This window comes from Electrophorus electricus, chromosome 10, assembly GCF_013358815.1.
Source record: "Electrophorus electricus isolate fEleEle1 chromosome 10, fEleEle1.pri, whole genome shotgun sequence".
Classification (NCBI taxonomy): Eukaryota; Metazoa; Chordata; class Actinopteri; order Gymnotiformes; family Gymnotidae; genus Electrophorus; species Electrophorus electricus.
This window is the reverse complement of record NC_049544.1, coordinates 19,801,842-19,815,650: the sequence shown is the minus strand read 5'-3', so window position 1 is coordinate 19,815,650 and position 13,809 is coordinate 19,801,842. Positions and strand designations below refer to the sequence as shown.

At 42.4% G+C, this 13,809-nt stretch overlaps 1 protein-coding gene and 1 long non-coding RNA gene across 4 annotated transcripts in view; one reads left to right on the top strand and one right to left on the bottom strand.

Moving 5' to 3' along the window:
* Positions 1-1,051: 1,051 nt before the first annotated feature.
* Positions 1,052-12,549, bottom strand: LOC113578459. The gene is made up of 3 exons (XR_003410747.2): positions 12,124-12,549; positions 4,521-4,615; positions 1,052-2,223 (listed from the first exon to the last, which is right to left on the bottom strand). It is a non-coding gene; the product is annotated as an uncharacterized LOC113578459 (long non-coding RNA).
* kcnc3b (potassium voltage-gated channel, Shaw-related subfamily, member 3b) overlaps positions 2,715-13,809 on the top strand; it is a 73,939-nt gene continuing 62,844 nt past the window's right edge. For 2 of the 3 annotated variants that reach the window (XM_027011710.2, XM_027011709.2), the window contains exon 1: positions 2,811-2,872. The gene's annotated coding sequence lies outside the window, so the exon portion shown is untranslated. Of the gene's footprint in view, positions 2,873-13,809 lie in introns of all 3 variants that reach the window. The other variant, XM_027011711.2, reaches the window with a different exon arrangement.

Sequence of the window (13,809 nt, the reverse complement as noted above, 5' to 3'; positions counted from 1 at the left end):
CCGTGGGAACCATGACGCCAGAAGAGGGGCAAATGTGATGTTATAATCCAGACAAATTTGAAATTTTAGATTGTACTTTTGCAAGGCTAATCAAGTGATTAATTATCTAATCTATAATTAACTAAAATAATGCTGAGTGCTAAGTGTCTTATGCAAATTAGGTTAATCCATACCAATTATTTTAAATAAGTATCTTTATTGTTTAAATCTGCAAAGACCCCCAAATAAAAATGATCATCTCTGGCTGGGTCATTAGTAACAGCTATAATTCAATATTTGGGTGTGATTTGTTGCTGTTAAGAAGACACATACTGAAACTGAATCCATTTCTAATCCTCAGTCTAGCACTGAATAAAAACGGGATTCTCTTATGGGCCTGTTTTTTTTTTTGTTGTTGTTGTTGTTTTTTTGTTTTTTTTTACATACTGAAAGAAAACGAACTATCTGGAATAATATATTTGTCCTGAGCAAATAATTATCAGGCAAAATAGAATGCACTTTGATTTACACAAACATGGGGCTAAACCGGTTAGCGCTTAACTAGTCAGCTTCTAATTAGACTCATGCAATGAGGTCATTAAGTGTTATAAAGTATACCGGGCTCCACCATGGACCAGTCTTCCAAAGCAGAGGCAGTTGATTTGAATGGGAATTGCACTTCTTTGATGAATTCATACATTCAGACATATTTTAGTACTTCAGGAAAAATCCGATCATAGCCGATTATGCGCATTTCTACAGGGTGTGTGCTTAACGCTCAGTTCTGAACCTGTGCAAAGGGCGCCACCCAAGAGAATCATGGCTTTTTTTGAGTCACGTCACAAGTTAGCCTGCAATCTAGTGGGGTCCTCCCACCGTCGCCTCTCTTCTATGGAAAGCCAAAGTAGTCAATATTCACCTCAAACCAAACGTGTTTTGTTTATATAATGATGAAAAATGCAGCGTTTTGGAGTTATAGGCATATACAGGTAAACTGTGGGGTGGTGGGATGCGGAGGAGGGCAGCAATCGTTCAGTTATCAAACTTGAGTGAAGAACATTTTACAGACACATCATGGTAATGAAATAATTTCATTAAATCATCTTAAATTTTATGGGCTTGCCCATGTATCATTCAGTTCAAATGTACTTGCATAATACTTTTCACAACAGGTATTGTCACAAACCATCTTTAAAGAAATCACAGTCCAATTGCAAGGCAACAGTACTAAAGAAAAAGTAATTTCAGATCACGTGGAAGAAACTTTGAGAGCAACAAAGACTCAGATGATGAACCTGTCCTGTGGTAGACACTAGATAACAACAAGCAATACAAAAAAGCAATTTGAGTTATGAGCTAATTTTAGAAAATCTATAATATGATACAATAAATTGGAATGAATTAGTTACGATAGATGAAGACAGACAAGGTAAACTTAATCATTAAACAGAAGTATTAAGATTAATCAGACAAGAACAATGGGTAATGTGAGAGTATGACTGAGGTCATCTAAGAAGAGATTTAAGTAGATGATGGCTATGTGAAACTGCTGCAGTTAGAGTGCACCAAGGACACAGCAATCACCAAACCAGACAGAATAAACCAGATGATGGTCTAATTACTAAAATTTCCTCAGGATGGTGAGTGAATGATCATGCAGGTGAAGCTTTTGTTTTCAAACACAACAGGACTGTCTATGGCACATGCAGGTGACTCCATTTTGGTAGGAACTAACCTGACCAAGAAAACACACGTAGACAGCTCACGGAATGGGAGAGTAACAGAAAATCAAAAGAGGGCACACCAAACATTCTTTAAAAAACACAGATATTGTAATTATAAATTAATTATCAAGCAAATTAACACAAATTGGAAAATCCCAAAATAAATAAATGTGAACAATGGTTTATTAGCTGGTAATATCTGTAGTGAACTGGTCGGCTCTGACCTTGTATCTGAGCGACTGAACGAAGAATTTGTAATTCTACTGACTGTCAAAATCTGTCAGGTGGAGCTTATTATCTTATGCATTGCTTTTAATGCCATTGGAGGGACACAAACGTAACGTAAAAATGCCATATTCAAGGTTTGTTTGTTGTTGTTTTTTAAAAAACTAACATTTAAACGACTCAAATACAACCCAAAAAATGGCCCCAAAACTTCCAAACGCCGCTTTTATCTCCAGAGAATGTTGACTATCTGGCTTTCCATACTCTTCTTCGCTCCTCCGCCCACGCGTGACATCTGAGAGAGAGAGAGAGAGAGAGAGAGAGAGAGAGAGAGAGAGAGAGAGAGAGAGAGAGAGAGAGAGAGAGAGAGAGAGAGAAAAGCAAAGTATTGTTCCGTCAGGGAACGCAGAGGCAGACAAGAACGTGAATGTGTGAGTGCCAGCTGTGGACCTGTGTGCGTGGCGTCTGTCTGACTATACGTCTTCACTGAGACGTTGGAGGAGGATTCAAAACTGGGATTATATCTTGTCACCATAAACGCACTCTATGCGGGGAGGCGCAGACGCGCCAGGAGGAGCGGTTTGGCAATAAGCAGGGAGAGATTCGGGGAAGCTCGATATCGAAGAAAACATGCCAGCATTTTAACCGAGATTCCTTACGCTGCCTTCTGAGCAAGAATAAGGTGCATCACCAGTTAGCACCAGTGTGCCCTCGTTATTAGTGTTGCGGTGTTGGTGGTTATAGCCTTGTCCCAAAACCAGCATCTTCAGTATTTGCATTGTATAGAGCATTGAAAAAGATCGAATTTACACAACCGTGGATAAATCGGACATCTCATATATTTCACTCAAACAATACCAAAAAACGACGTTTGGTTTAATTTTCTGGGTTGATGTGCGTGTCGGTGAGCACGCACATACGATCCGAACTCGAACCCAAAGCAAGTAAGTATTCGGATAACTCCAGTGGTGTGTCTTTGTGTGCGTTTTCCGTGGTGAAACTGTTCACTGACATTATTACCTCTCCAAGCTCTGGCTGTACCTTTCCACTGAGAAGTGAGGCAGGCAAAAAACGTTACCTTTTACGTTGACTTCGTCAACATTCAACAAGTATTATTTTGTTTCTGTGGTCTTGTGGTGTCTTTGGTGTTTTCACGGCTATTGCTGCAGTAATTATCGCCCCAGAATGACCAGGCTTCACGTGAACTGTCATGGCACGTTACGCATCCTTGTTCACGCGAAACGAGCCTAGTTACATATATGTCGCACATACGTTGGAACTGACGGCACGGGCCTTTGTCAATGTGACCTCGCACACGGTCGAAAATCTGAGATATCTGTAATTGTACCGTTTTTTGTTTTTTGTTTTGTTTTTGTTTTTTTGTTTTTTTTTTTGTACAATTTGTCCTTGCAAAATTTTGGATGGTTTTGTGTGCGAATCCACTATGGCTAGCTATTGGCATATCTGTAGCGGAAGGATGAGTAAGCCGACGGAGAAGGGAGGGCAGAAATGGAGGAACGAAATGCTAAAAATATTTAAAGTAAAAGTGATATGAGGGGGTACAGAAGATGGTCTTCTATCTATCTAAAACTGCGGTGAAATTTGGATTATTTCTACATCTACATGAGCACACTGCAGTTACCTGAAATCTTTGGATTTGTGTGTGTGTGTGTGTGTGTGTGTGTGTGTGTGTGTGTGAGAGAGAGAGAGAGAGAGAGAGAGAGAGAGAGAGAGAGAGAGAGAGAGAAAGAAATAGCAAGTTAAAGGTGTGTGATTTGGGGCAATAAAGGAGGAGAGTTGAGGTTTTGGGCAGAGAGAAATGTGTAAATAATTTAAAAGCTGAACTCTCTGTCCAGGTAGGCAGTTTGAGTGCTCCAAACTCCGCATCCCATCCTCTTTTCATCTATAAATTATAATCTTTTTAATATCACTCTTTTACTGCTGCTGTTTGTGTTCTTATGCTACCATCTGTCAGTGTACTAGCCTTGTGTTGTATGGTGGTTTGGGGTATCGAAAGCTATTCAGGTACACTGCAGAGTATTCTGTATTTTCCTTCTTTATACACACTCAGGGTGGATGTTGCCACAAAGATGTAGGCCTGCCCCTCACACAATTTCCACCTGTGATCTTGATTAAAAAAAAACAAAAAAAAACAGTCAAAACTGATCTCATATCAGTGTGAAACAGCAACCTCCATCAAAGCCATTTGATTACTCTGTATCCTGTACATTTTGCTTACTAGCATAGTCAGTCCATTAGCACAGGATCACTTCAAGTTCTTATAAAAACTGCTGATTCTTTTTGCAGCTACACTGGTGCTCCAGCAGGGTGATAAGCTCTTAATGTGACTTTTCTGAGAAAACGCATAGTCAGTAGCAAGTGTCCGCCCAATCCAGAAGCAGTTCATACATTTTATGTGCTCCTCGGGACTTTGGTGAGAAATTTAAATGATTGATGATCATCAGTGGACGCAGTTGGTGCTATCAGATTGGCTGTTAGGATTGCCAGGCCTACAGCAGAGTGAGTCCCACTAAGCACAGATGGAAATTTTGCTCCTGAAATTTTAGTGTTGTATATTTTTGTATTACTTACCTTAGTCTTTCATTCTTTCATTCTCCCCCCACACCATCCAGAGTATGCAGCTTTCTTCCTAAACAGCTTCCAGCTCCAAAGAAGGTCTTCTTTCACTATTTTAGATTTAGAGAGAATACATTACATAGGGCCCATGTAGGGTTTTAAGGATTGTATGAAAGGATCGCTAATCTGATGATTTAAGACAATTGTGGCTTTCATACAGATTGATGTGGTCATTAATCAGTGTGATTTCTAGGATGTTCTGATACTTGAGGACATTTATACATAGCTTCAAGCCAGGATTGCAGTCATGCTGTTACAGTACTGGACTTCGCCATGGTTAAAGATAACTGTGTCTGTGGTTAAATGTAAATCTCAGTAACTGTGTTTTTAGTGGTTTGTTGCACAGTACCCTGATTTCTACCCTGCCCTGAAGTATTTGCTTAGTGCTGTACTTGGTACAGTACAATATTATGTCCTGCAACTATTTACTACATTTATTTTTTGACATGAACTAGAAAAGCCAGACTGGTGCTCAAATGTAGACTGTCAAACTTGAACTGGCATGTTTCTATTTACATTTTTGTTTCTTGTTTGTTTGTTTTTCAGTTTAATTGAGGCAAGATTCTTCTCTATCACATGACACTTGGGACCCCCACAGCATCTGTGGGTGCCGCATGCCAAGCTTGGCTTTCCTGATGAAAGCACAAGGTTTTCTCTGTGAGACACACCCGATAGATAGATGGAACTCGATATATCTAACACCAGAAACAGTTCTTACATGATTTTCTTGTGAGAAATACAAATAGTGCAAAATTAAAAAAAATACAAATTTCTTTTTTTTCAGAATTAGCAGAAGTGCATTGTGTAGACTGTTCAACCTAAGACCCTCCACAGTGACATAGTGGTACAGGATTTCCTGTTATCCTACATTAAAAGTATCCTCACCTATTTGTTGTTTATTACTAATGACGAGAAAAATCGTGGTTTATGAGAATTCTGGCAACCACCAGCCACTTTCGTCAACATATGCTCCATTGAATTGATGTCACAAAAGCTTTAAAGCTCGCCACATGGATGACTTGTTTGAGAAAACTGAAGTTTGCCTGAGCTCCAACTGGGCTTATATCTGCTGGTAAAGCTGGTTAACTAATGAAAATGTTTGACCCCCTGCATTCCTTTTTGAATTCAGAAGGATGTTGCAACGAGATAGTTGTGGTCTGGTGATGCAGTTTTCCTCTCACGCGAAGTGTACGTTCATTGTTATGGTTCAGGTGAGCACATGCACAAAATGGGGAGATCATGAGTTCCGTGCTTCTACCTCCAATCAGTAAAGACCCTACTAGTGTTGGAGAAAAAGATCAGTTATCCACAGTCTGAGCCTAGTTGTTAACAGCTCATCATAACAGCTCTGACAAAGTAATTGTTTGATTCCCAGAGTGAATTGAAAAAGACTCAATGTTGAATCCAGGTGAGACCTTGCTGAATATTGAACAGGACTTATCATACAACACTGGGTTGGGAAACATCTGCACAATTGTGCAGGTTCTAGGCAGAACCTCATTCTGGGAGCTGACTGGCTTGCAGGTGTCTGACTCGCTGAGAAAAAAAAAAACACCTGAAGGAACAAGGATCTGTTGAGCATTTGTAACCCAGCCAGGTATATTGTCCAATACTGTGTTAAGAACATGCAGAACATGAGCCCATCTGGGAGCGACAGGTAGATGGAAGTGTAATAGGTTGTACACTGCCATGCTGGGTGGCGGCAGTGTTAATATGATCTCTCTCCTGCTCCTTCTCATTCTCGTTCTATCTCTTGCTCTCTCTCTCTCTCTCTCTCTCTCTCTCTCTCTCTCTCTCTCTCTCTCTCTCTCTCTCTCTCTCTCTCTCTCTCTGTCTCTGGCTAGACTCACTGTGCTGTAATTACTGATAACCTAATGAAGACCTAGAAGGCATAGAAGCTTGAGAGACAGGTGGAAAAAGGGTTACAGGCACTGTAAGATCAAATTCTCTCATCTTTTAGATTCTTTTCTGTTTGCCTTTCCTATAATACCACACAATGCAGACTCCAGATTTATATGGGCTTAGATGTCCCACTTTGTCCCTCTGTCTTCCTCGCTGTTTAAAACTAAAGGTCTTGAAACAGTAGCCAAAGGACTTGCATGTTTGCACTGGAAAAAAAATCAATTTTCATACCCTTTCCACAGCTACACAACTACGCACTCACACAAGCACAGCATGATTACAACCATAAATCCAACTACCTGAGAACAGAACTATTTTCATTTCTCAGTGACTGAACAGGTGTGTCCCACACATACAACATACAGGAACAGGTTACTTCCTCAGAAAATAAGGTGGCTTTCTAAAACCAGCCGTTAGATGATCTCTATGTCCACCTGTGTGGGTGTTAGGTGATCTCTCATGCCACATCATTCATGAGAGGAATTCAGCTCTTCTTCAGTATAACATCACTGAGCGTTTTTAATTTCTGAGTAAAAATATTGGCCTGCGTTTGTCTGGCTTTCCAAAATAAGAATAATGTTCCTCTTTGTTTACCTTTGGAATCTGAATGAGCAGTTGTATATGAACAGAAAAGATCTGGATGAAATTCATGCCCCTTTTAATTATTAGACTAAATATAATGTAGCAGGTGAAGTATTAGCCATGTATTTTTGGCTACATTATAAAGTTGTGTAAATACAACCCACAGGCTTCAACTTTACAGAGCTAGCTAGCTGTATTGAGGTTGTAACAAATCCTTTGTAGTCATTACATTACAGTAGCTAATTTTCCAACTTGCCCACCATTGCAGAGCTATCCCTGCACAGAAAAAGCCCAGAGCTCAGTTTACGTCCCTCAATCGAACGCCATAAAAGTCGATTCGCTGCTGTAGCTGGTGATTGGAAACTGCATTCGATTAACTGTTTGCTTTGTTTGATTGTTTGTTTGTTTTGTTTGTATATTTGTTTGCTTTTGTACCGAATTCTCCGTTACTCCACTCTCCCCCTGGTGACCCACAGCACACACTGCTGTGTGAAGTTTGAGCTGATTTTGCACTTCTGATTCAGCTTAAGAGCCACAGTCCTGATGGTTTACTTAAGAACTCCCTTTAAACTGCTGAGCAGTAGCACTGTGGATTTAGATCTGAATAGCACAGTCCTTAAACTTTAAAGATGAACTATTTGGGATTATCCTGTTTAAATTTGGTTTAAAAATGGCAACCATTTATTACTGTGGATTTACTATTTATAGAAAAGGTAGAGTCTGGAAGCAGAACCATACATAGTGCACCTTTGCTGATGCTATGGAATAAGTGTGAATAGTACTGATTTATTAAAGGTTGCCAGTTAACTCCCAGAGTAAAACTCAACACAAGTGGACAGTTACCAACAGGATCTGTTTATTGCAGTCTGAGGCAGTGGCCCCTGCAAACACAGTGATGCAAGGATGGTCTCTACCTTCTGCATAAAACATCTCTACCTCTACGCTCTCTCTCTCTCTCTCTCTCTCTCTCTCTCTCTCTCTCTCTCTCTCTCTCTCTCTCTCTCTCTCTCTCTCTCTCTCTCTCACTCTCAGCCACTTTCTCCTTCAGTTCCCCTAGGTCACCGGCATGTCACTGCTTGGCTCCAGTCATCCACTCAAAAGGCGTGGTGTTTGGTACTTGCGTGGATGTGTGGCGAGCAGTATGGGCCAGCTGTGTGCTAAGGCCCATGTCGGCCCATGTCTGCAGCCTCACGTAACCCTGCCGCTCATGCCCATTTATATAGATGCTATAGAGGCAAAGCGTCGGCTGGAGGCCAGATTTCCAGGCTTTGGAATCGCCTGGATGTATTGCATGGAAATGTATTGCAAGGGAATTATTGATTAAAAATGAGTGATCATTGAATACATCTTTTTCTTGGTGTAAAGCACATAATCAACCAAATGGGAAGGTTGGGGTGCATTCATTGCTGTCAGGACTGCAAGAACTAACAATCAGACCTACTCCCCTCATATCCGCTCCTGTACAGAATGTGTATGTCTCACTGATCTCTGAATACATACAAAGCACAATACGTACAAATGATATTCAGTGTAAAGCCAGATAAACACCTGGAACCAGACACACACACACACACACACACACACACACACACACACACACACACACACATATACATGCCCTTACACTGCTCCTCTCCTCTTGGTATACTTGCCCTATTGTGTTGCAGGCCTGTGATATCAAAGTAGAGGGGATTTCTGTGCTGTAGGAGAGTGCGCCTGGCTTATTCACAGTTCCAGCAGTTTATAAATACATGCTGTGGCCTGCAGGGAGACACACTCATTAGGCATTATCATTAGGTGTCAGCGGGCTTGCTTTCTTCCTTTTTTGTTTATTCTATTTAGATCTTTCCACTGACCTCCTCGCTCTCTCACTCCCTCTCTCTCTCTCTCTCTCTCTCTCTCTCTCTCTCTCTCTCTCTCTCTGTATTAGTGTGTGTGTGTGTATTTTCCCTTGTTCTCAGCACATATGAGCATGCTCAGTCTATTATCACCTGCTGCTCATTCTGCATGACTGGCTCTGTTTCACTGAAGGGGCTGGCAGAGAGATGGAGGAGAAGTGAGCAGAACGAATTCAAGGATTCTGGGAAAAAGATCAGCGAGAAAAGCAGATATGTGTGTGTGTGTGTGAGCAAGAGACAATGGTGCATGTATGAAGTGTGTGTTGGGGTGTGGAGAGGGGGATGGGGTATAGGAAGGAGGCAGCCTTGTAGAGGGAGAGAGAGGACAGTGTTGTCACTGCATAGAAGGGGGAGGTGACTGCAGTATTTTGCTGCATCCCTGCACTGCCATCTTCCACCACCTGGTGGCGCCTCCGCTCATGAGAGGGAGAGAACTGGGGGGGGGGGGTGGCAAGTGTAGAGCAAGAAAAAAATGGAAAGGCCAGTCCAAACGCTGTGTGCTGGACTGCGAGAAGCTGTTCCCCTGCACAGATCCCCCCTCTCTCCCCATCGTTCTCAATCTTGACTCTTGTTTCTCCATCGTTCTTACTCTCAGACCTGTATTGCATTTCTTACCATGCAGAGATCTATATATACTCCTCCTCCTCCTAGCGTTGCTTTCTTCTGCAGTCTTCTTCCTCTCCTTTGATCTCTCCTTGCTTCCACATCCGTCACACTTTCACCTTCCTCCTCCTCCTCCTCCTCCCCCTTGCCCCCACAGCCTGGTGTTTCACGTCATCTCTCCGCCTTATCCTGCTTTTTCCTGCACTCCCTCCATCCCACCTCTTTCTCCTCTCTCTCTCTCTTTCTCATCCCTTTCTCATTCTCTCTCTTTCTTTTCTGCTATCTCTCACACACTGTGTTTTGGATGGGTTTTGTAAATTTGCCAACTACAGGAGCATAATCGACTCAGTCAGCAATCCTCCATTCTCCCTCCCCTCTCTCTTTCTCCACCCCTTTTTACATCATTCTCTCCCTCCCTCTCTCCCTCCCTCTCTCCCTCCCTCCCTCCTCCTCCTCTCTGCTGGTATGGTTCTCTGCCTTTCTCTCGAGAGCTGTAACTCCCTCCCTCTTCCACCTCACTTGCTGCAGTGTTTTTGCTAATATATATTAGTCTCACTGCAGTTGCTTCTCTCTCTCTCTCTCTCTCTCTCTGTCTCTCTCTGTGTCTCTGTGTGTAATTTTTTGTTCTGTAATAACTGACACACACACACACACACACACAATATGCACATGCTCAGTGGACCCACATGTACAGTGGAATGGCAGTGGACATGGTAAATGTCGTTTGAGCTGAAAATGCAAGCTAATTAAACCCCCCTTACTCTCTCTGTCTTGCTCTACTCATTCATATCCCCACTCTTCTGTGTTGCTACCTGTATTCATTCTTCTCTCACCTAGACACCTCCACACACAAATATACACACTCCTTTCTCCATGCAACGCACACACTCACTCACTCATCATAACTGCCGAGCTGAGTGTCAGAACATGTACATTCACACGCACACACACACACACATTCACTTGACTCTGTGGTTTAAAACATGGCTGTAGCTTCTACTCTGCTGAAAATGTTTTTAAGTTTAATATTTTTAAAATGTTTTAAGCAGCTGAATATGTAGCTGAAGGTGTAATTTTCTTTGCCTAATGCTGCATCTGTAATTTAAACATATGCTCATGTAATAGACTTTCCAGATCTAAATAATACAGAAGATATTTTACAATTGTCTTTGTTTACTGCTTGTATACATTGGGACTGCAAGGTGCAAAGGTCTACTTTAACTTGTCATGTAAAAGTACTGTACCATAAGTACATGTGTAAATGTGAAGTTTGGAAAGTGAAAATGGCTGCAAACCGCCAGTTTTTGTTTTGACGCACCAAGAATGGGACAAGTGGTGAAAAGTTCTGTCAAACTTTGCTGTTTTTGAACTCTTTTGTTTTTCTCTTTCTCTCTCTTTTTTCCCTCCATAATGTGTGTATTGAAAAGAGTAGTCGCTATCCAAGGTGCTGAAACCAGATTCCAGTCTCTGGTACATACCAAAGCCAGTTTTTAACGGTCCAGTTCTACCATTCTATCATCCAAGCACTGTTATACTATCACACCAAAAGCATTGGTCCTGTTGCTATGACAGCAACTCTTTAATTTATCATATAGTGGTTGTTTTTTTTGTTTTTTTTGGCTTCAATTTTCATCCTGTAGGCACTGGATAATTTCAGCTGTCCTTAATAACCTTGTCCATTCACAACCTTCATTATGTTCTCAAGCTTTTTGGTTGCTCTGGGTACTTATAGGCATGTTTAATGAGCTTTTACAAACTGCTGTGACTGTGGAGGTTATCAAAGTCCTATCAAAACCCTTGCAGTCTTTGCTTAAGATCGTAAAACTCTTGCTTAAGAGAATGCTGAGATTATAATCATTACACTACAGAGTGAAACTTGGGTGAACAGTGTATATCAGATGTATGCTACACACATATATACAGCTATTCACAGCACTGTAAGCGGAATCCATCTTCTAACGTAACATAGTTATGAGCAAATCAATTGAGTAAATATCAGTGCCCTTACACATCTGCAGTAAAAACTCCTGAAGTCCTGATTTGTTTAATTGCATTGCTCGGTGTCCTGTGCAAACAGTCATCTGAAAGTCACAGCTGCATTCAGATCAGTATGATCATCAAGAATAAAACGTCTGCACTCAGGCCATGCAATCAAGTATGACTGAAATCTGTTTTACATACAGAGTCCAAACATAACCAGTTATCTGTACACTACTGCTGATCTATGGTGTGATTTACAAGCAGAACTTGGATTTCAGCATAGCTGTCCAAAAATCTTTTCTATGCAACAGTCTTACTGGCTAAATAAACATTAGTCCAGTACATGGATCTGTGTTACTCCAGAGTTAGATATAAACAAGTACACAACCACTGCATTGAGACCAGGTTGCAATCAGAAGGGCTATGCAGATCCCAAAGCTTTGTGCTGAGAGTACAAGCCCTCACTTTAACATGGCTGTTCTGGAGTCAGTTACACCAGTGACTCACTCCTCTATGTTGCCCTGTCACTCCGCACACATTTACGGGTCATGCTGAGACATATTTCGGTATGGTACAGTTGACTGCAGTCCTACCTGAGCTGTGCTCTCATCTCATGCTGGCAAACGGCTCCTTGTCCTGGGGCCCACGTAGAGGTCTCCCGCGTGACTCTGCGTGGAGTTTTGCAAACTTTTGATGCAGGCCCTGGGGCATATAGGGTTGAGTAGCATCTCAAAGATGATGAGACAGAGCAGAGGGGAAGTCAGGGGATGGGGAGACCAAAAGAGTGAAATAACTGAACATTACATAAAAGGGTGGGATGGATCGGGAGGCAGGAGCGAGGTGGAGGGGGCAGGAGAGGGAAGGGGCAAGCCGGAAGTGAATAATGGATGGATGGAGAAGCGCTGCAAAGAGAGGGAGAGAGGGTGAAAGAGGTGCAGGGGGTGAACATGAGTTGTTTCAGTGAAACGTGAGTCCTGAATGCGGAATCTGAGCATAAGCGGAGGAGAAAGTGAAGGAGAGGGAGGGAGCCAAAGAGAGAGCAGGGGTGAGGGAGGGGAGAGGAACAGAGGGGAGGGAGGGATGGAGAGAAACCGGGAAGAAGTGGCGTACTTATTACTCTTGAGTGTGGGAAAACAGCAAGCCCGGAGGTATCAGAGCCAGTGGCTGTGCGTACCTGTGACCGAAAGAGAGGGAGAGAGACCGAGGGGAGGGAAGCGGGAGGGAGCAAAGGACAAAATGGGAACTCCAGTCCAGCATCTTACTGCAGCAAAAGAAGCTCATTCGCTCCACTCTCACTCCCTCCCTCCACTCCCTGTTCTGTGCTCAGTGATGCTCAGGTTGTACGGCTCTACTGCTGCGTGTGCATGCTGAACCTTACTCGCCCTCTCTCTCTCTCTCTCTCTCTCTCTCTCTCTCCCCCTGTCCCTACTTAGTTGATCAGTAGACAGACAGAGGCTGCGCACCAGAGCTGGCTGCACTAATTTACTGAATGACGCTGTAATTCTGTAACAGGACAATGGACAGTCAGCACTGCCCATGCTTTATGCAGCCTGCACAGTGATGCGTGTGTGCCAGACAGGCACGCAACATTATTGCCCAGTGCCGAGTTAACCTCTTCTCTGTGTCTGCGTGTAAGTGTTATTTCAGCACTGTGGGTGTGAACTTAGTGCTGGCCAATTCTACCATGCAGAGCCCTTTGTCTTGAGAGGACCCACAGGTTGTAATGGTGCTACATAACTTTGCAGTCATGGAGTCTGGACTCTTTACCACCAGTGTAGCAGAGATGTGGTCCTGCCTGTGTTAGCACAGTGTTTAAGATTCAGGGCTATTTGCGCTGCAGTGTCGGTCTGTGAGCCGCTGATGTCACTGCAGATCTGTACAGTTAGCACTGCTCCCTGCTTCAAGATCGGCAACTGTGGGTTACTGCTACTGCTTGCATGGTCTGTTACAGCCTGTTACAATACAGCAACAGAGTGCGCATGACATTTAATTACTGGAGCATCACTGTGTTTCTAAACGTGCGCAAACACATGCGGCGCGCGCGTGCGTGCACACACACACACACACACACACACACACACACACACACACACACACACACACACACACACACACACACATATATATATATATATATATATATATATATATATATATATATATATATATATATATATATATATATATATATATATTATATACACACACATGCAAACACAAAGACAAACGCGTTTGCCAATCAAGCCTCTAGATAGTGCAGCATAACAGTGAACATGGTA